The sequence below is a fragment of the Protopterus annectens genome, chromosome 7.part1 (genome assembly GCF_019279795.1).
Source record: "Protopterus annectens isolate FY-2018-M chromosome 7.part1, PAN1.0, whole genome shotgun sequence".
In the NCBI taxonomy this organism is placed as follows: Eukaryota; Metazoa; Chordata; order Ceratodontiformes; family Protopteridae; genus Protopterus; species Protopterus annectens.
This window is the reverse complement of record NC_056740.1, coordinates 505,136,621-505,159,276: the sequence shown is the minus strand read 5'-3', so window position 1 is coordinate 505,159,276 and position 22,656 is coordinate 505,136,621. Positions and strand designations below refer to the sequence as shown.

The 22,656-nt window shown below is 38.9% G+C and overlaps 1 protein-coding gene across 1 annotated transcript in view; it reads left to right on the top strand.

Moving 5' to 3' along the window:
- Positions 1-22,656, top strand: part of WDR72 (WD repeat domain 72) — a 2,139,079-nt gene that overhangs the window by 483,389 nt on the left and 1,633,034 nt on the right. The window lies entirely within an intron of this gene.

The window sequence follows — 22,656 nt, the reverse complement described above, 5'->3', positions numbered from 1 at the left end:
TATTCAAACAGCATAACTAAACTACGGAACCATATCCAGCTACCAGAGAAATCCATCTAAATGCAAATTCATTTTAAACCAAAGTAAAGCTTCACCCATCACATCAATGGAGCTGCTCCTGCATATCTCAGGGATATATGCCACTGCTAGCTTCAGCTTGCCATATTATTAATTAATTTCTTTTCATTTAGAATTTATGCTCCACAACTTGTATTCTCCAATACCTGAATAATTTTACTAGTATCTCCTAGGCATATACATTTTTCTGTGACACTGCTCACCTCCCATCTCTATACTTCTAATATAACCTTCATGACAATCGTATATATAATTATCAATGAACTTGCTACATACACCACCTCTTAATTAAACTTTTAACGTTTTCTGCCTTACCTAGTTTTTTTTTTATTAACCTGGAAAGTCTGACTTGGAATGAAGACAATTTTCAGAGGAGGCCCGGGGAGAAACACTGCAGACACGTATCTTTGTAACATGACAGGAAACCAGGGCACCTGGTAGAAACCCACACAAATGCAGGGAGGACATGCAGACTCCATACAGAAGGCACTCCAGCCAAGAATTGAACCAGAAAACCTCTTGCTGTGAGGCAACAATGCTACAGCTGCACCACTGTGCCATCCAAACTACAACTTGTATGTAGTTTGTTCATTCACCTTCATTTCTTTGAATTCATAAGCACTAATTACATGATCTTTTATCTATTTGACAAACCCATTAATACACTTCTTCAAATGTTCAACATCTCCTAATGCATAAGTATCTTTTATAATATAATAAATGACTTTATTTCATATAAATGTAATCTAATTCGCAAATGAGTGTGTAATTGTTAATTTATATGACTTAATGTTTATTCATGTATATTAGTGAATATTTTTGTAATATGTTGGATGTTTTCTTTCTGGATCTCTGTTGGAAAGGGCTTTTTGGCTAAACCCAGTTAGATAAATCCGGTAAACAAAAGCAAGCAAGAAAATAAATAAATAAATAAATAAATAAATAAATAAATAAATAAATTAAATAAATAAATGAATACCTCTTCTTGGCATAGAGTCTATGTAACCATAGCTGTCAACCATCCATCTCCAAATTATGGAATACAGCTTCTCAAAATATGGAATAAATGGACAAAATGTAGAACACTTATTAGCAAGTTCATCTAGGAAGCTCACAATAAGGCTATTATAGCAATAACCGAGGATGTTGGTGTGGTATATTTTAGCAATAACCCACGCCTGGGTGTGGGTAATTCTGGATTTACCCACGGTTGGTGTGGTTTGGTCATGAGGGCGAAGCCCGTGTGGCCAAACAAAGCCAACCGTGGGTAAATCCAGCATTACCCACACCCAGAAGTGGGTTATTGCTATTATACAATGACATTATTTTAAGAAAAAAAATAATTACTTTTCTTAAATAATGGCAGTGTATAATGCCTCCTTGCTGCCCTTCCGCAGCTGTCTGGTATTCTGCGGCAGTTCTGATGTACTGCGCATGCGTAAGCCTACGCAGTACATCAGAGCTGTGGGCAAAAGCAACGGAGAAAGCAAGATCTCTGTTGCGTTTTAAAAACTGTTTCACTATGATAAATGGGTTTAACATAGCGAGACAGCATTAAAAAAAGCAACGGAGAATCTCTGTTGCTTTTTTAAAGCTGTCTCGCTATGTTAAACCCATTTAACATAGCGAGACAGTTTTGAAAAAAGCAACAGAGAAAGCAAGATCTCCATTGCTTTTTACAAACTGTCTTGCTATGTTAAAGGAGTTTAATATAGCGAGACAGCTTTAAAAAAAGCAATGGGGATTCTCCGTTGCTTTTTTTTAAAGCTGTTTCGCTATGTTAAACTCGTTTAACATAGCGAGACAGTGTGAAGCAATGGAGATCTTGCATTCTCCGTTGCTGTAAAAAAAAAAAGAATTATAGTAATGGAAAAAGTCTGGCCGACCGAAACTTTTTCCAATACTATAACTCTGATTTATAACGTGCACGCTGACCAATCAGCGTACACGTTTTTGAATATTAATGGGGGGTCATTGTATAATGAAGATGTACCCAGGGATGGTGTGGTTTTATCATGAGGTCGAAGACAGAGTGATTAAATAAAACCAACTGTGGGTAAACACCATAAAGTCGGTTATTGCTATTATAGAATGACATTATTTAAGAAAAAAAATACTTACTTTTCTTAAAAATGTCTTTGTATAATGCCTCTGTGGTGCCCTTCTGCCTTTTTCTAGTATGCTGGGGCTTTTCTGATGTATTGCACATGCGTATGGGACTTGTGTTCCCACGTTTATGCAGTACATCAGTGCTGTGCAAAGGAAGCAACGGAGACAGGAAAATCACTGTTGCCTTTTTTTTTTTTAATTTAAAAGAAAAAAGAAACTGGGAGATGTTTAACATTCAGGAGAGCCGGGACAGAGAAAATAAAAGGATGATCAGGTACATTTCTTTAGTTTTGCAGAATGTAGCTGATTATCCGCTTATTTTTCTCTGTGCCATCTCCCTCATTAATTTGATGTCTTCAGTTTTGTAGATTTATTAAAAAAAAAAAGAAGAAAGAAATGTAAAAATTTTATGAGATATACTAATGGAAAAAAGTCTGGGCAACCAGATTATTTTCCATTTGTATATTCTCGGATTTACAACGGACAAGCTGGTTGGGCTGACCAGTCAATGTGATTGTTTTTGAATATTACTGGCCAGCCATTGTATAATAACTGTTTTTTTATATACATAAAAATATTCTTTGATGACTTAATATGAATCAGTACTATTCAGCATTGTCTGACATGGATATTTGTTAAAAAAGTTCTTAACAATGAATGGATGTGAGGTTCATTCAATGTGGAACAGCATGGATCACAGAATTTTTAAAAGCCAAAAAGAGAAATGTTTTTTTCAAAGCAAAGCATGGTTGAGAGGTATGCATGTGCCAAATGCCAAATTCACTTTAAACACTTGGCAGTTTGCCATTCAAGTACCTAAGTGCAAAATCATTTTTCTTTTCAATGTGCTTTCAAATCAAGCTGCAATAAAAACACTTAATAATAGTGGGTTGCTGTGTTCTGTTTTATTTTATAGTCACAGGCGTCACTCTGAATTATTTAGCCAAATGTTGCTGTAACTGTAATTTAGCCTCATTGCCATCTGTAAATAAAATCCTGTAAATGTTTCTTCACAGAGCAGAATATTCCCTGTCTTGAAACAGTGTTAGTCCAGGAGCACTGCAAACACTTGAGTCCCTAGTGCTCAAAGTCAGGGAATCGAGCATCCTGTATCACTTGTAGGCTGATTTTCATACTCAAACTCAAATATGAGCTCAAGCAACCAGCTACTGCAGCTTACCAAAACACATTATTGGAGTCTGAGTGATTTAAGAGAGGCAGCCTTGGTAAGGGAGAAGTTGTGGATGGTAGAGGGGATTAGGACACCAGTAAGCAAGGGACTTTTAGGTTTAGAGAATGGGATCAGAATTATAGGTTTAGGGGGTAAGCAAGCTATATCCACCCATCCCTTCAGTCTGCCAATCACTGCTAGCCTTCCCAACACACTTTTCTTCTTAGAAATCAGCCATAATTACATTATCCTAGCTTACCACCCCAACTGATATTTATCTTATCTCCTAACACATTACTTTTCTACTGTTAATGCACTTCATATCTTCCATATTGTTTTCTATCATACACATCCTCCATCTTGTCTACATTCATTACTCTGTACAATTCTTATTTGCTTCATAACTTACATGTGATCTTTTGATTCCTCCTCTTTTTTGCCACCGTAGAAACTTATACTGCACTGTATTCTTCCCAAGCTTTAACACCTCCCCAGCGTCTCACTCTTTGTTCTTCTCTCCAAAATCCCCTCCATATTTTATGTATCCACTGTCCTCACGCTCCTCACACCCATTCAAGAGATAGCTCCAGCCATCTCCAGTCATCTCACATATCTTCAGCCTCCTCCCACCCCAGTTTCCCAGACATGCAATCTTTACTGAAGATCCTCACTCATTTTTATCCTCCTGGTAAACGCCCCTGAAAAGAATACTGCTTTCTTTCCGCATTCTCCAGATTCTCTGTCTCTTAAAGCCTAAACTAAAGCTACTTCAAGCTAGGAATACATATAACCATGACCTACATTTACATTCTTCTGCTGATGTCAATGATTTTATTTCAATCCTCAAAAAAAAAAACACAGCACCTGACTGCCACTGCCTATGAGTATCGGACTACAGTAATACCTATGCACATACTACTTACCTGTACCTCACTGAACATTCACAGCATATCACATCTGTGCCAGCAGCCATCTCACATACATCACATCCATATCAGCACCCAACTCACACACATCACACCCGTGCCAGCATCCAACTCACACACATCACACCCGTGCCACCATCCAACTCACATATGTCACACCCATGCCAGCATCCAACTCACATACATCACACCTGTGCCAGCATCCAACTCACATACATCATACCCATATCACCAACCAACTCACGTACATCACACCCATGCCAGCACTTAACTCACATACATCACACCTGTGCCACCACCTAGGTCGCATACATCACCTCCATGCAGGACCCAACTCACATACATCACACCCATGCCAGCACCCAACTCACATAAATCACACCCATTCCAGCACCAAACTCACATACATCACACTCATTCCAGGACCCAACTCCATTATATCACATGCATAACAGCACCTAATTCACATACATCACACCCATACCAACACCCAATTTGCATACATCACACCCGTACCAACACCCAACTCACATACATCACACTTGTGCCAGCATTCAACTCACATACATCACAGCAATACCAGCACCCAACTCATTTACATCACACCTGTGCCAGCACCCAACTCACATGCATCAGACCCGTGCCAGCACCCAGCTCACTTACATCAGACCCATGCCAGCACCCAACTGACATACATCACACCTGTGCCACCACCCATCTCACACACAACACATCAGTGCCAGCACCCAACTCATATACATCACACCTGTGCCAGCACCCATCTCACACACATCACATCTGTGCCAGCACCCAACTCACATACATCAGACCCATGTCATCACCCAACTCACACACATCTGTGCCAGCACCCAACTCACATACATCACACCCCTGCCAGCATCAAACTCACATACATCACACCCATATCACCAACCAACTCACATACATCATACCCATATCAGCCCACAACTCACATACATCACACCTGTGCCACCACCCAACTCACATACATCACCCCCATGTAGGACTTAATTCACATACATCATATCTGTTCCAGCACCAAACTCACATATATCACAGCCATACCAGCATACAACTCACATACACCACATCCATACCAGCACCCAAGTCACACACGTCACATCCATGACGGCACCCAACACAAATATGTCACCCCCATGCTAGCACCCAACTCACATTCATCATACATATTAGGGTTCCAATCCATCATCATTTCTAGTTTTGGGGGAAAACCTTAATTATACCCAAAAGTACACATTCCAAAAACACTAATCAAATTCAGTCCTATTGTCTTTATACTTTTGCTAAGAGGCAACAGTGAGATAACTCCTGGACCACTTAACATTAATGCTTCAAATCATACCAGTTAAAAGGGTCATATTACCTTTTCCCTCTTTAACACCCACAACATCAAGAATGCAGTCGAACTAAATACTTTTAAAATTTCCAACAACAAACCAAAACTCCATTGTTATAACTAGAGCATACATACGTCTACCAGCCCCATTATCAAAATTCATTGCCCTCATCCAACAACTATACGCCAAAACTCCCAAAAACCTGTAATCTAATCATTCTTGTAGACGTCACCCTTAGTTACTTAGGACCAAAAGCCATTGATATGTCAGACCTCCTAAAATTATGTGATTCATTAGAAGCACGGCACAATTAGAAATACAACCTGTCCACACATTTCCAAGCCAAATATACCTCATTATGCAACCTAGCCAAGCAATCCATCTGTAGGGACAAAAACAAGCACTACCAAAACAAAGAAATCTCACTTTTAGCCAAATCTGAAAGATTCTCAAGAGAAATCAACCTGTTGACTGGTTGAAAAACACAACTCAGCTCCACTCCCCAGAACTACTCTAACACCACCACAAACAAATGTCATGTGCCAAATTCCTCATTGAGTTCAGCAACCTGCCACACATTAACAAAAATAAAAACACAAACAACCACAGCCAGCCTCCACCTGCTCTTTACATTTCACTATTCCACTTCAAAAAGATTAGAACCAAAGAGATAGAAGCACAAATGGACCAAACATAAATAAATGCTCCCGCAAGCTCAGATAACCCTATCCCTTTGGTTCACTCACCTTTGTAAGGATGTCTCCTACCCTCTCACTCACATAAACAATCAATGCTTTACTAGTAAAATTATGCCTCAAATATGGAAAACAGCTATAGTCACTCTTTGCCTAAGCCAACTACTGCTTTGCAATGCCGTCCTATCTCAAAATTTCCCACTTTAGAGAAAATACTAGAAAGAATTATCCACAAGCAAATTACTGTTTATTTATATCAATACCATTTTCTGGTCTGGGCACAGCACCATAAAACTTCTCTACTACCTGTCCAATATGGGCAAAAGAAACCTGAAATCAGCTGTCTTTACTGACCACAGAAAACCCTTTGATCTAACTGAGCATAACTTACTTTTTGACAAATAAACTGAAGTAGGAATTAGTGATGATGCAGAACTGTGCTTTGCAGATTTTCTCACCACTATATCCTTCAAGGATAAAGTAGGCTCCACCACTTCTGAAGGAGTTCTTCTTAAGAAAGGAGACCCCCAGGGTTCCACTTTGGACCTTCTGCTATTTTCCATATTTATCAAAAATCTCCCATCTGATCACCCTCAGATACCTCTCATTCATAGTGCAGTAATCTTCATGTCAAGCAAACCACACTCTGTTATACATACTCAGCTGCAAGATGACCTCTAAACATTGAACCAGTGGCTAACAGGCATGAAACTTATACTCAGCCCTTATAAACAAAAGCAGTGTTATATGAAACTCACCAAAAATAGCCAAAACACACAGCTTCCTTTTACATTAAACATGTAAGCACCCAACTCACATTATTGTCAATAATACCAAATACCACCATAGAAACTACCGCATTCTTCAATGATTTAACTTCAAAATGTTGACTGTCACATCATTGAAACCACTTCTGCAAACTCCAAAATGCGACTTCTCAAAACCTCAAACACCGATATTCTGAACTGCAAAATCTCGCCCCTTTTTGACCCATGTTAGCACTTGTATTTAGGTGTGACGTGGTCGGAAATGTCGATGTTCATTGTTTATTCAACGTTCTGAAATTTTGGTAGTACGGATTTCATGGAAAGATTTTGACGATGTGCACATTTGATTTTGTGCTTTCAACATTTTGAAGGTAAACCCCTTCAACTAGCCTGGCATTTGGCTGGATGAATTTCTTAACTTTAAAATACATATTCAAACCACATGCAGAAAGATCACTACTGTTCTGGTCAAAAAAAATATCATCTCTTCTGCTCAACTCAGTTAAAGCTGCCACAGGTAAAGGAATACTCTTATTTATTTTTAATATATTTTTTTTATTTTACATTGTTTACCGTGAAAGTCTGACTGCACCAAATGGCCCATTTTCAACGGTGGCCCAGAGAGAAAAGCTCCATTACAAAGGAATTTTAACAAGAGTAATACATTATATACACTTACAAGCATAGGAGGTGAACTGTGCAATACATATTATAGACATGAATGTTTCTGATATAAAGTGAAGAGCATGAAATAGCATATATTTTACAGACAAATGAAGACATGAAATAATGTATAACGGGAAGAAACAAGCAAAGTCAATATCAACAGAGACACAAGCAAGCTTCTGAGTACTCCTGCTGTACAACCTAGTAATAGACTGGATAAGAATGGTTGAGGAAAAGTAGTGGAAAGGAGAGAAATAGGTAAAAAGGGGAGGTTGATAAGAGAGGGGGGTGGGGGATAGTAAGTAAGGTGGAAGGTAAAGATGGGATTGATCATCCAGGCTTAGTACAAGAACAGAGCCAGTTGTTGGTGAGATGTTCCTTTATTAGTAGTTTAAACTTGGAAATGTTGTTGGTATTGATAATTGTTTGTGGTATGGCTTTCCTGCACTGAGATATTTTATAGCTATTGTTGGAATTGGTTACATCTAGCAGGACTTTGTTAGCAGATCTTAGGGATCTACTGCTGTAGTACGGCTGAACTAGGTCCTTGAGAGCAGGGCAGTTGTTTGGGTGGTGAAAGACATTGTGAGTAAAAATTAATTGGTTGAAGTGTAGAAGATTAGGTAGGTTAAGCCATTTTAGTTGGTGAAATGAAGTGCAGTACTGAGATCTATACCGGAGGTATGTGGCAAACTTTGCTACTTTGTTATAACAGGACTCAACTGTATTTAGAGCCATTTTTCTGAGATTTGTGAATATTTGAGAGATGTATAGAGGGTAGAAAGTAGATGAGTCTTGGCTTTGGAATTTCTGGTAGTGTCTGTAAGGAAAGGCTTGGCCCTATAGAATGAGCCTAGCTTGATGTAGACTGTTTTGATTGTTATAGCTAGGTGTTTGTAAAATGTAAGACTGTTGTTGAATGTAACCCCGAGGAGCTTAGTGTGTTCAACAGATTCTGTTATAGTTTTGTTGGAGGAGCAGATGGTGATTGTGTGTTTTGTTACCAGTGAAGAGCATGAGTTTTGTTTTATTAGGAATAAGAACAAGTTGGGAGCCAGTGATGTATTTTTCAATGTCAAGGAATGCTTTCTGAGTTGTTTGTAAGAGTTCTGGTAAGGAGGGAGCTGAACATATAAGGGAGGAGTTGTCCACATATTGAACACCTCCAGGTTAGTTGCCCAACACAATGCATCTGAAATTCTCCAGGTGCAACTAACACTAGGTAAGACTGCAATCCTCCACCATGCCCCAAGATTCTCACTACACCTTTTTAAACATACCGGAAAATATTAAGATACAACCAAACACCCTAATACTAGGTTATTTCAACTACCCTGCCATTAACTGGGAAAACTACTCGTGTACCAACACCTTTGCGCAAAGGTTCTTGGAATTCATAAATTCCAACGCCCTGGATCAACTAATCCATAGTCCCACCAGGGGCTCCAATATCCTGGACCTGGTCATTACCAATATGGGAGATTGATGCTCCACACCAGTGGTCACCCCCTCATTGGTTAGGTCTGACCATAAGCTAATCACCTTTGTCATCCACATCCCACCCCCACCCCCCAGTAAGGAAACATCCATAAAAAACTTCTCCAAGGCCAACTTCATGCTACTCAAGTCATAAGTGACAAACTTCATGACACCCATGCAGATGGGAACTGAAAGTTCGACTGCCGAATCCTACACTAAAGCACTGTGCGAACACATCCACTTGTGCATGAATTGTGCCATCTCAAATAGAACCAAGACACTTTCCTCCAAAAAAAGGAAGCCAATCTGGTGGTCCTCTGTCATAAACAAACCATAAAACAGAAGGAGGAAGCTGTTGCAGAAAAGAGGAAAATCCCAGGATGAAAAAAATTCCCTTACTAGCCTCAGTAAGAAGCTGAGATCCCTCATAAAATCCTCCAAAGCTGGTTACGAAAAATAAAATTGCCAAAGATTTCAAAGACAACCACAAGGCATTCTATAGCTACGTCAAGAATCTAAATGGCAACTCTCAGATCTGCTCTGAGCTACAACAGAATGGCATTGCATATACTGATCCCAAGGACATTGCCAATATCCTGGCAGATCGATTCAGTGCCAACTTCACCCCCACTAACCCCCTAAAGGGCCCATCTCAATACCAAAAGATTGCCAAATTCTGGTAATGCAAATTCTGGTAATCACAGCCACACAGGTAAAAAACACACTTTCCAAAGGTAAAAATACAGCATCCATGGGATCAGACGACAGCCCGGGCTGTGTACTACATGAACTACAAAATGAACTGGCACCTCACCTAAGTGTCATGTTTAATCATAGCCCCACCAAAGACTTCATGCCCACTGAGTGGTGCACAGCTACAGTTATCCCACTCCACAAGGGCGGATCCACCTTGGATCCTGGGAACTACCTTCCATCAGTCTGATGAGCCTGATCTGCAAGATCATGGAACATATTATCATGGAACTTATAAACAAAGACACTGGCAACCTTCAAACACAGGACCCCACCCAGTTTGTGTTCGTGAAGGGCCGATCGTGTCTCCTGAACCTGATTGACTTCTTTGAATCAGTCTCCAGAGCCGTGGACGAGGGTGAGACAGTCCACATAGCCTATCTGGACCTCGCCAAGGCCTTCTACACCATCCTCCACTCTAGAATCATAGATAAACTTACTAAACTGGGCATAAATCCCTACATCTCTCGATGGGTTGCCAACTGGCTTACTGACAGAACCCACATTATAAAAGTAGCCAACTCCAAATCCAGCTCCAGATAAGTGACAAGTGGAGTACCTCAGGGTTCAGTCCTGCTATTGCTCTTGTTTGGCATCTGCTTCTCTGAAGTACAGGCCAACACTAAAGGACTCTAGCTAACAAAGTTCCCAGATGACTGCAAACTGGGAGCCATTATTGAATCCTCAAATTATGTGGATATGCTACAAAAGGGCCTTACAGAAACAGATGCTTGATGCCAGAGTCATGGGCTCAAGCTCAATGCCAAGAAGTGCATAGTTATCCCCTTTAGGAAAAAACATGTACTCATGAATTACCACATAGGTGGCAGTACACTAAACACTGAAAGTGTGATAAGAGACTTAAGAACACAGGTGGACAGTGGTCTCACCTTCGATAACCACATCACAACAACTGTCAGGAAATCATTCTATGTGGCACACCTCATCACTTAGGGCTTTTCATCCAGAAAAGGAGGTCATTGTCCCACTGTACTCATCCCTCATTAGACCCATCATAGAGTACAATGCCCCATTTGGTATGTACCTCACAAGACATCTGCAACAACTGGAATGGCCGCAGAAACATCTCACTAAAATTATTACAGGCCTAAAGCAGATGCCCTATGCTGACCGACTAAAAAAACTCCAGCTATACTCTGTTGCATATCATCTACTTAGAGGCGATCTCTGCTTAATGTACAAGGCTATGTCAAACCCAGAGCTGTTGGACATACTACACTTAAAGAAATCCCAATCCATCAGAGCCACACGCTCCAGGGACCTAAACCTTGTTATCACAATGAACAAAACATGATGCTGGAGGGATAGGTTCCTGACCCAGAGACTCTCCATACTCTGGAATAGACTGCCCATGCATGTCAAGCAGAGCACCTCCTTGTCCGTCTTTCAGAAGGAACCTTGACGATTGGATGGGAGATAGAAAATTTACCCCGGGAATTACGTCAGTCACCCTGTTAGACAGGGGTCCAGGGAAGTAAATATTGTGGGAAGAAATAGCCAGGGAATTGTTATAGCTAGGCTTGTACAGGCCCTAGGGCCAATAGCCTAGTACCAACCTATGAACCTATGTACAATTGTTTCATGTTTAGTAGCTGTGAGGAGTTTGTTGGTGAAAATGATAGAGTAGTGGTCTGAGTATTCATCCTTGAAGTAAACCGACAGAGACAGATAAAAGGATGGAAAGTTCAATTTGCCACTATACTGCCTGTTGGTGGTCAGATAGGTAACTACAAAACCAGTAGAGGGCCATTTGGGAGTAGTTTAAGGAGGCTAACTCATTGAGTAGTTTCTGATGGGAAACAGTGTCAAAGGCTTTTGACATATCAAGAAATATGGTAGATACAAGGTACCAGAATTTCTAAGCTGGTTAATTGAGTTACTAAAACTGACAAGAGCAGTGGTGGTACTATGCTTTGGCTTAAAACTATGTTGGGATGCAGATAGTAGATTATTGCTTAGCAGATGGCCAAGTAGCTGAATGTGGAGGCATTTTTCAAGGATTTTACCAATGGGGGGAGAATAGCTATTGGACGGAAGTTTATGAATTCTGTAGAGGTACTGCCTTTGTGTAAAGGGATGATGTAAGACACGTTCTACAGTTTTTGGATATACTGTTCAGTAATGGACCAGTTAACTAGGATAGATATGAGGTAGGAGATGGCATCTGATGCTATTTTAAGAAATTCATTAGGTAGCTGGTCGGCAGCAAGTGATGGAGGCTTTAGTTTGGACAGGAGTTTCTTTATTGTGCTGGTTTGAATGGGTTTTATTGAGAAGGATTTGAGGTTAGCTATTGTCTGTGTAGGTATGGAAAAAGGGGTAGTACTGTAGTTTTTACAAGAGTTAGAATGGCATTGATAAAGTGAGAGTTATATTGGGATGCAATACTAACAGTAGAGTCAGTTGTGGTTGGAGCTAAGGTTGTGGTCTGACCTGGTTTTAGCAAGTAGTTGATGGCTCTCCAAAATTCCTGGTGGTTAGTTTGGTGTTTTTGTTGTATTGTTGTGTAGTAAGTTTATTTGTCCTGTTTAATTTTTTTTTAGTGAGGTTACGCATTTGAAAATATTTGAGAAGTGATGATTTGTTTTTGGTCTTTTGGTAGTGGAAGCAAGCTTTCCCTCCCAGTTTAAGAAGGTTCTTGGTGTCATTAGTGAGCCATGCTATATGTTTAGATTTGATAAAAAATTTCTTAGGGTTGGTAAGGCTATATAGGATATTGATGAATTTATCAATGAATATTGTACAGCTGAGTCTAGGTGGAGGTGTTTCAGGGGAGAAAAGTCACAGTTTTGCAGGAGGGTTTTAAGGAATTCAGATGAAGTTGTTTTTTTTTTTTTTGCTACATATGTATTTATAGAGAATATCTTTGGAAAAGCAAGTACACTGCTTAAGTAAGTAAGTGGGTAGGTGGTCACTTATGCTGCCAGGCAGACAGCCGGATTTATGTCAGAGGATGAGTTTATTGGTGAGAGTTCAATACAGTATTGATTGTTTTTTACTGTGCTTATCCACTCTAGTGGGGGATTGAATCATTTGCCAGAAACCATGAAGGTTAATAAAACTGGAGGAATTGTTGGAGGAGCAGATTGACCTGTCAAGATTAAAATCCACTATTTTTATGGTTTCCTGACTGTATGTTGAAGAACACCAGCAAAGGGGTCTTCAATGGTGTCTGGGTTGTTTACTGGGAGTATGTAAAAGGCTTTGATAATGACGTGTTTATTGTGGTTTATTTATAAGAAGGAGTTTAAAATTTCGCAGTTCTTGGGGTCTAGAGGTTTACTAACCAGTTGTTGCAATTTGAGGTTATCTTTGAAAATTATGGCAATGCTAACACCTCTTTTATGAGTGCTGTCAAGCCTGTGAATGTTGTTCCCAAGGGTTAGGATCTCAGAGTCGTGTGTGTGTGGTTTTATACAGGTTACTGTTAGTATTGCTATAAATAGAGAATATTGGGTGAGGGTTGCATGAAATTCTAGAATTTTGTTTAATATCCTTCTCATGTTAATGTTTAAGATAAGGAGATCTGTGTTGCTGTGAGGGAGATATGTGATGTTCAGAATGACTAGGATGTAAGTTGTTTGGGGTATTTGTTGTGGAAGTTGAGGGCCTGGATTAGGATGCATGTCCCCACTTTGTTTTAATATGGGCTGAATTGACTAGAAATAGGTGGACTACTTTGATAACTAGTCTAGCAGATTTGTGTAAAATACTTGGAATTTTATGTGAATGAACATATTTGTAAGAGAAAAGTTCAGTAGTCTTGTTGTAAAGGTGAGGTGAAATAGTAAAGTTAGTTATAGAGGTATAGGGAGGGACTTTGGGTGGGTTGGTAGGAGAGTGGATGGTGGTAATATATTGATTGTTATAGAATGTGCAAAGGTACTGTATGTTGCAATGAGCAGGTACATAATATAAAGTGTTGAAATAACATTATGTGTTCAGTTGATATAGGGATTCTAATTGACTAGGTGAATTGAGGAAGCACTCGGCTAATGTAGTTGTGAGCAGTAAGGGTGGGGTGTTAGTAGTAAGCGTATTCCTAATTAACAGTTAATTGTATGTCTGTAATGACTGGAGGATTAGGGAGGGAGGCATGTTCTGAGGTTAAGAACAAATATAGTAATAGTGGGGGGTGGGTTGGAATGGGGGTAGGTTAGGCGAGCAGAGTGAGCCTGAGCATAGCAAGGGTGAATGGAGCTGGTTGGAACTGGTCAGAGCAGTGTACTCAGACATTAAGTTTATGAAAGTTATTCCAGAAACTAAGGGAATACCCTATAACCAATTTATGTGCCGTAAAAGGAGTCTGTTGCAAGGCTGACAATGCAAGCTAAAATAGTTGAATGCAATGGGTTAGACAGAGATAATAGGTGGGATCCTGGAAGCAAAACCAAGGAGTAGATGTAAGATGTGAGAAAAATAAGAGAAAGAGAAAAATAAGAAAAAGGGAAAGGTCCAATGAAGTTAACTGCTTAGGGGAGGAGTCACAAGTTATCTAGGATACTGACAAAAGCTATAGTTTTAGCAGAGAAACACCTACTAGCTAGGCAAAGTAGAACAGAAGCCAAGAAGCCACTAGTGGAAGCGGAAGGAGCGAGAGAATGGAGCATGGTGTGGTGATGTATGGGGAGTCAGTACACTTAATCAGGAAGGTATACAGTTGAAAAAGTTACAGAGCAGTACGTACTTTAACAATTAATAATGTTTTGGACTTACATGGATCCTTACAAGCAGAAATTCTGTGATGCACATGCTAGCTGTGTCCTGTGAATTCAATAGGGTAGCAAATTGGTACAAGGGCAGTAGCAAGGTGAATTCAACCAATAAAAAGGAGGCGAGAAGGGAGAGGTTAAGCAGGGCTAACAAAAAAAAAACAAAAATAAGTAAATAAAAAAGCAGTAGCTTAAACAGTATATGGTAGTAAGTCCGGGCAGAGCAGAATTTAAGGTACTGGTAGTCAGGAAGTTTGTGTTAATGCAAAATTAAGGCAAGTCAGGCGAAACAAAAATGACAAGGAGGAGGGGGGTGATTAGTAGTGACTGTAGAGAGGAGGAGCAGAGGTAGAAGAAGAAACCAGTCTCATTCACAGTAAGATAACAATATGCAACCAAAACAAGTACACTCAGATGGAGATACAGCATCTACCAGGTTTCTACTTTCAAGTATATTATAATATGACTTGTAATTCCCATAAAAAATAATTTGCAACATAAAAGATAAACCAAGAGCCAGTTAGCTTTTTACACACTTAAAAATAAGGTTGTAAAGGCACTTTTTAGGCTAGTTAGCCTTGGCAGGTGCTTCATACAGATGGTGATAGGAATGGTACTTCAGTATTGTTTGCTGCTTGATAAGTAAAGATGACACAGTTCAAAACATTTTTTCAGATGTGTGTTCAATACAAACTAGCATTCGCTAAAGAAAACTGTTGCTGGTTTATGACAAAATGATACAAAATAAAAACTATTTTATGAAGAATTAACCAAGAAAAACATTCCACTTAACTAGTGCAGTTGTGCAGGCATGTCACCTCAAAATTTTAAATAAAAGAAAGAGAACAACAGCACAGCCAAATGCAGCTGAATAATCACTGTGTAGTCGCTGAGTCTCATTACTGCTGGACTTTATATTCAGTAACCATATTGCATGTATTCAATGATAACTAATTAAGTGATTCCGAGTATTTGTATAACAACTGCTAGGTGTCAAAGGATAGATTAACAAGACAGAATCTAACACAAATAATGAATTACCATTGGTACAAAGCCAAATATTAGTTTCTAATAGTAGGGAAACATCAAACAGAATGGTGCTTGTACATCACCAATGGCTGTGGGTAATGCCGATAAAGGGAGGCAGTGTGAGGGAGGGAGCCAATGCCAGATACAGCATTTTAAATAGTGGAGAGCATCACAGTAGGTGGAAAGTTATTGAAAAAAAAAAGAAAAAAAATGGACCTGGTTGGAGCAGTGTGCCAAAACTAATCAGTAAGTTTAAGAAAATTATTCCAGAAATTAAGAAATACCTTAATTCTGCTTGAATAAGAACTACGCTTAATAGCTGCAACTTCAGAGAAAAATGCCATCACATTGCAAACCATCTCCAATAAAATCTAGCAATTCATCACTAACTCTCCCATTATGAACACTACTGCCTAACTCTCACCAAAGCTTAACTAGCTCCCAGTACAAATTGAGAGCCAACCTACTACCAGGATCACTAATTCACAAAGCCCTTTCTCCTGGGAGTTCTTCCCCTCACACTCATAAATATTTCACCACCTCCCCCCACACATAAAATGTCAGGGGCATCTCTCAATCTCAACCCTACATACTCCAGAAACTAAACATCATCGCACTGACCATGCATTCTCCATTTTAGCACCTAGACTACGGGACTCCATTCCACTCTTAGTCTGAGGCATCTAAATGTACTCTGACTTCACACAACAGCTCAAAGAACACCTCTTCATCAAGCAAAGTGCAGCTGCACTCACTCAAACCATGCAACATGAACCCTGCAGCTATCACGCACAGCCCTTTATCCCTGTTTCATCCTTCCTGATCTCATCTTGTCATCCCCTTACATACCGATTCTCATTCCTCTTTCTTTCCTCTTCTCTTTGTATCTCTGTCACACTTCTCTTTTCTCCTCCCCTTCCCTCTGCATGCATCTCTTAACTTTTCTTTGTCTTCAGCCTATAGTATCCTTTCTCTTCTAATGTCTTCATACCTCTCTATATAATGATCTGTTGCTGTCCCTGTAGCATAAGCCATCTTAGCTACTATGGCTATCTTATCCAAAATCCTCTGCTTGGCATAATTACATTTTTCCATCCATGTTTTGACTTTGTAAAATGCTTCTTGAACTAAATGCTGTACCATATTTTCGCATCTGTAAATATGTTTTAGCATATCCTTGTATATGTAAATATGTTTTGTACAGATCTTGCATGATCCTATTCACCCGAGCTGTGCCTGCAACTCATTCAATGAAGTCAACGCACTACCCCAAGTAAACAAATGTAGTTAAATAAATAAATAGAAATAAAGGATGGGGTTAAAATAAATAAAGGGGGGGTTAGGGTTAGCGTTTGAGAAGGGAATCTTAGGGTTAGAGAGCAAGATGGATATTTCAGGTTTAGTGGGATTGTCACTGTTGAAGTGACACCCTGAGTCCATATGAAAAAATGGGAGAAAAGAGTTGTGGGTGAATGGATGGATCAAGAGGGGAGTTTTAGGGTCAGAGTTAGGGTTCCAGTAGGGCTATAATGTGTTACACGATAGGGTGTTTGAGAGGGCTAAATAGTTAAGGGAGTTGAAGCACTTGCCTTTTTGAATATGTGACGGAGAGCACACATAGAGCTACCAGCTCACAAGTACCTATTGCAGACCTTACTAGTTGAGAGCAATCAGTTGCAGACCTTACTAGTCAAGAGCAATCAGTAAGAGATGAGGCTTTTTAGCATGTTCAGACTGACTACACCCGAAGGAAGTATTTTATTTAGTATTTCTGAGCAGTGGTTACAACAAAAATGGATAACTACAATGTATCCCTTAAAGTTCTAGTAAGCCAAATGCACACACATAATTCAGGAAGGGAAAGTGGTGTATGACACTCTTTTAAAATGCAGCACATTTCTTGAATTAAATATCTCTGTAAATCAATATTACAGTTCTAACAGAGGAACTATTTCAGATAGTACAGTGGATATAAAAAGTTTATACACCTCTGTTAAAATGCCAGTTTTTTGTGATATAAAAAATTAGACTACAATAAATCATTTCAAAACTTTTCCCACCTCTAATATGACCTACAAGCTGTACAATTTAATTGAAAAACAAATCAGTCAGGGGAAAAAATATAAAAAATAAAAAACATGCAATAACCTGGTTGCATAAGTGTGCATACCCTTAAACTAATACTTTGTTAAAGTAGCTTTTGATATAATTAGAGCATTCAGTCTTCTTGGGTAGGAGTCTATCAGCATGGCACATTTTGACTTGACAATATTTGCCCACTCTTCCTTGCAAAAGCACTCCAAATCTGTCAGGTTGTGAGGGCATTTCTTGTGCACAGCCCTCTTCCAGTCACCCCACAGATTTTCTACTGGATTTAGGTCTGGGCTGGGCCATTCCAAAACTTTAATTTTCTTCTAGTGAAGCCATTCCTTTGTTGATTTGGATGTATGCTTGGGGTCATTGTCATGTTGAAAGGTGAAATGTCTCTTCTTCTTCAGCTTTCTAGCAGATGCCTGAAGATTATGGGCCAAAAGTGACTGTTATTTGGAACTGTTCATAATTCCTTCCACCTTGACTAAAGCCCCAGTTCCAGCTGAAGAAAAGCAACCTGAAAGCATGATACTGCCACCACCATGCTTCACCGTAGGGATGGTGATCTTTTGGTGATGCAAAGTGCTATTTTTGCTCCAAATGTACCTTTTGGAATTGTGGCCAAAGTTCAAACTTGGTCTCATCAGACCATAACACATTTTAGCAAATGCTTTTGGGTGACTTGATGTATTGTTTTGAAAATTTTAGCCAGGCCTGGATTATTTTCTGTGTAAGAAAAGGATTCAATCTTGCAACCCTACCCCATAAGCCAGACATATGGAGAATACGGGAGCTTGTTGTCACAAGTAGTACACAACCAGTGCTTGCCAGAAATTTCTGCAGCTGCTTCAGTGTTGCTGTAGGTCTCTTGGCAGCCTCCTTGACCAGTTTCTGTCTTTTCTTTTCATCAATTTTGGAGGGACGTCCAGTTCTTTGCAACATCACTGTTGCCCCATATTTTCTTCACTTTTTGATGATTACTTTCACTGTGTTCCATGGTATATCTAATGCTGTGGAAATTTTGTTGTACCCTTCTCCTGACTTATATACCACATTAACGGCTACCTATCTCATAACACTGTGGATTTCCCTGGCATAATTTTAGTTTTTGAAATAAGTATTTAGTATATTTGCTGCTGTATGTCAATACTCCCTAGGAACTAAACCCACATACACAGCAGTTGCCTCCTTCCTCAGAATCTGGTAAACTTCCATGGAGAAGTTTTATCTTGTTAGATAACCCTTTATTATACAGAATTGCTTTACATTAGTAATTTGTAACTGTGCTTTAATATACTTTGACATGTTTTAGGGTCTGTTTTGCTGCTAGGTTGAGGTTCTAATCCTAATCTTAGAGTAATTTAGTTAATACAACCCTGTGAGTAATTGTCCTTCCTAAAGGTGATTACAGTCTAGTAATTGTTACCTGTGCATTAATATACTTTAACAAGTTCTACAGCCTGTTTGTTTTTGCTCAGCTGAAGTACTAAACCCAATCTTAGTGCAAGTTAGTTTAAATGTATACTATGTGTTTTTCAAAGAACTGTTGAATTGTGAATTACCTCTCTGTATTTGTATACTTAGGTCTGTCTTTTTTTTGAAACTGTATTCCTTTTTTAATTCCCTTCTTCTTACCTTTTTTCCCCCCTAGCAATCTCTCCTCAACCTTGTATTAAGGGACTTGCCTGCTCCTAAGGACCCTTGAACCACCTCAAGCCTTACCTAAGTGACCATCCACTATTTTCTGCTGCCCTGTGCTCCCACCTGACTGTACCATTTTGTAATTACACCTTTTTGCCTCTGGGTCCAGAAAGCCAGCAGCCAGTTTTAGCCTTCTGGAAGATTGTGGTTTCTTCTCCTGCCACTACTTCCATTTTTGCCTACTAGTCTCTGCACATAGAACTTCCTTTGTCATCTCTCCTTTTCACTCCATGTCTATTACCTTCTACCTTACTTTCTGTTTCTAGGCTATACCCTCTTTTCTCCTAACTACCATAACTTTTAGCACTCCCCCCATTCTGCTTTGCTACCAGCTACTCCCTGTGTCCTGCTGCTCACTGATTGTCACCCCACCCACCCCAGGGGGTCCTACATATTACCACTCACCAGCCACCCCCTATTTCTCTCACCAATCCCCAACCTTCTTCCTTTACTCCTAACCTATATCCCTTTATCTATCTTATCTCTCCTCCTCTCCACCACCCGTCCAAATACTATCTCTATATCTCTCTCTCCCTCACTCATCCCATTTCATTTCATTCTTTATTTTTTCTTTTTTTTTTTTCCTTTTTTTTTTTTTTTTCTTGCCTTTTTTTGCTTCTATTCTATATACTTATATAGTACCTAACTATAACTATGCCTATTTCTTTTTTGCCTTTTTTCTTTTCCTTTCTTCTCTTTTTCACTCTCTCCTTCTTGTAAAAATGCTCTCATCTCTACTTATTTCTCAACTTCTATTCTATCACAAGCTACTATCACCTGTTACTTACCCACCCTTTACTATGTCTCCTCTTACTTTTTTTTTTATATCCTATATCCATATATTTTACTTTTTACACCTACCTACCCATATCACCTTATTATATCCTTTCTCTTTACATCTCTCCTTTACACAAAACAAAATCACTTTCTCAACCTCTTCTTTCCTTCACACTCAATCAACCAATTTCACAAAACACACTCACTGTTATCTACTACCAAACTACCACAAAAACACAGAAAAAAAAATTGTGTCATTTTACTTAAACAAAAAGAATACTTATAACTCAATTTACATTCCCACCATTCCATTTGGATCCCTACTATTAATCTCCTACTATCCTAACCCTCCCCCCAACTACCTATTTCTTTAATCTTAACATTCTACTTTCTCACAACAACAATATCTCAACCCTCAACTACAACTCTCTAATAACTCATCACCTTAATATTATTAAATAAATATACTCACCACCTTCTAATTACTCACCTGCTACACTCATTCCTCATTCCACCTTACAACACTCATTAACCTAAAAAACCCCCTTCCCGAAAACCTCTACCAAGGCTCTTTAATTAACCCTCTAGAACTTAATATAAACCTGAGGAAGAATTGCCATTATCTATGGAAGATAATAGGCATTGCCATTATCTATAAATCTAATCTCAAAGTCACCCCCTACCGAAATACTTTCTACTCTACTTCAAAAAAACCAAAAATCAAAATATATCAAAATATATCTAATTTGTATGTACCTTCTTTTCAAAAACTTAAACCTTGCACCCCATCTGCGGACCAACTCCATCAGAATACCACAAATTGCTGCGCTGCTAGAAGCTATCCCTATCCCCATATCCATACTTATTAATCTAACTATTCTGAAGGAAAAATTCCTCCATATATCTCATATAATTCCTCTTCCAAAACTCTCTACCTACAACTACTCAGTCGAATAACTTTCCTTCTATCCCCTTACTATTCTATTATATAAGATTATGAAATACACAAACAACTACTTAACAACCTTCTGCAAACAAACAATACAAAACATTCCACCAAATTCTTTCTTGGTTTTAGATCTTCTCACAACTGCCCTCCTTTCCTTCTCTGATGCTATAAATAATAAAAGGAACAATAATCTTTTCTCATCAGCACTATTCCTAGACCTGTCAAAGCCATATACTCCTTGTCAAACTAAATCTCTATTCTCTTGGTTCACAAGCACTTCTATGGGAGTTATCTCCAAAACAGGCAACAAGCAGTGCTATGGGACAACAATCTTTCTTCCTTACTCCCAGTAAACATTGGGGTTCCACAAGGCTCAGTCTTAGGTCTTTCTTTATCAATGACCCCAAGCCATCTGCATTCACTATGCTGATGATTCAAAAAATGGTTTATGGAACACTCCTCCTTCTTAACAGCTCCTTTCTTCACTACCTATTAGGTGTAACTATTGATAACCATCTTTGATGACCATATTAACAACACCATTAAATCAGTTCTCCACCCTTTTCTACCTGTTAACTAGATTCATTATCACTGTCACAACCTCAAGCCATTCATAAGTCCCTTCACTACCCTGATGCTATCCTGCTAATAAACTCCTAGTGGCCTTAAGCTGGGGACTCATATTGTTGACTGTTATATCTTTGATATTGACTCTTTTTCTTTCTCCCCAGAATAAATAAATATACCTTTCAATAATGCGATCCTTTTGATGCTTTGTAAGCTCTCTGTGAACCTGGGCTTTTGCTGTAGCTGTAGCAGGCAACGGAGTAAATGTCAGTAAAATCCTACTAGGGCAGCTGAACTTTATTTGGGGTTAATGAGTCTCTCTTTAATTGATGACAGGCGTATACCCAAGAAGACTGAATGCTGTAATTAAAGCAAAAGGTGCTTCAACAAAGTATTAGTTTAAGGGTGTGCACACTTATACAACCAGCTTATTGTACATTTTTTTATATCTTTTCCCCTAACAGATTTGTTTGTTTTTCAATTGAATTGTACAGGTTATGGGTCATTAAATGTGGGAATTTTTTGAAATGATTTATCATCGTCTCATTTTTTTTTATATCACAAAAACTGGCATTTTAACAGTGTTAGTATAGGTAAATACACACACACACACACACACATATATATATATATATATATATATATACATATATATATATATATATATATATATATATATATATACATATATACACACATATATAATAGCGAGCGAGAGAGAGAATGTGAATGTGTGCATGCATATATAAATAACATAGATGAACTTGTGAAAGTGTGTGTGTGTGT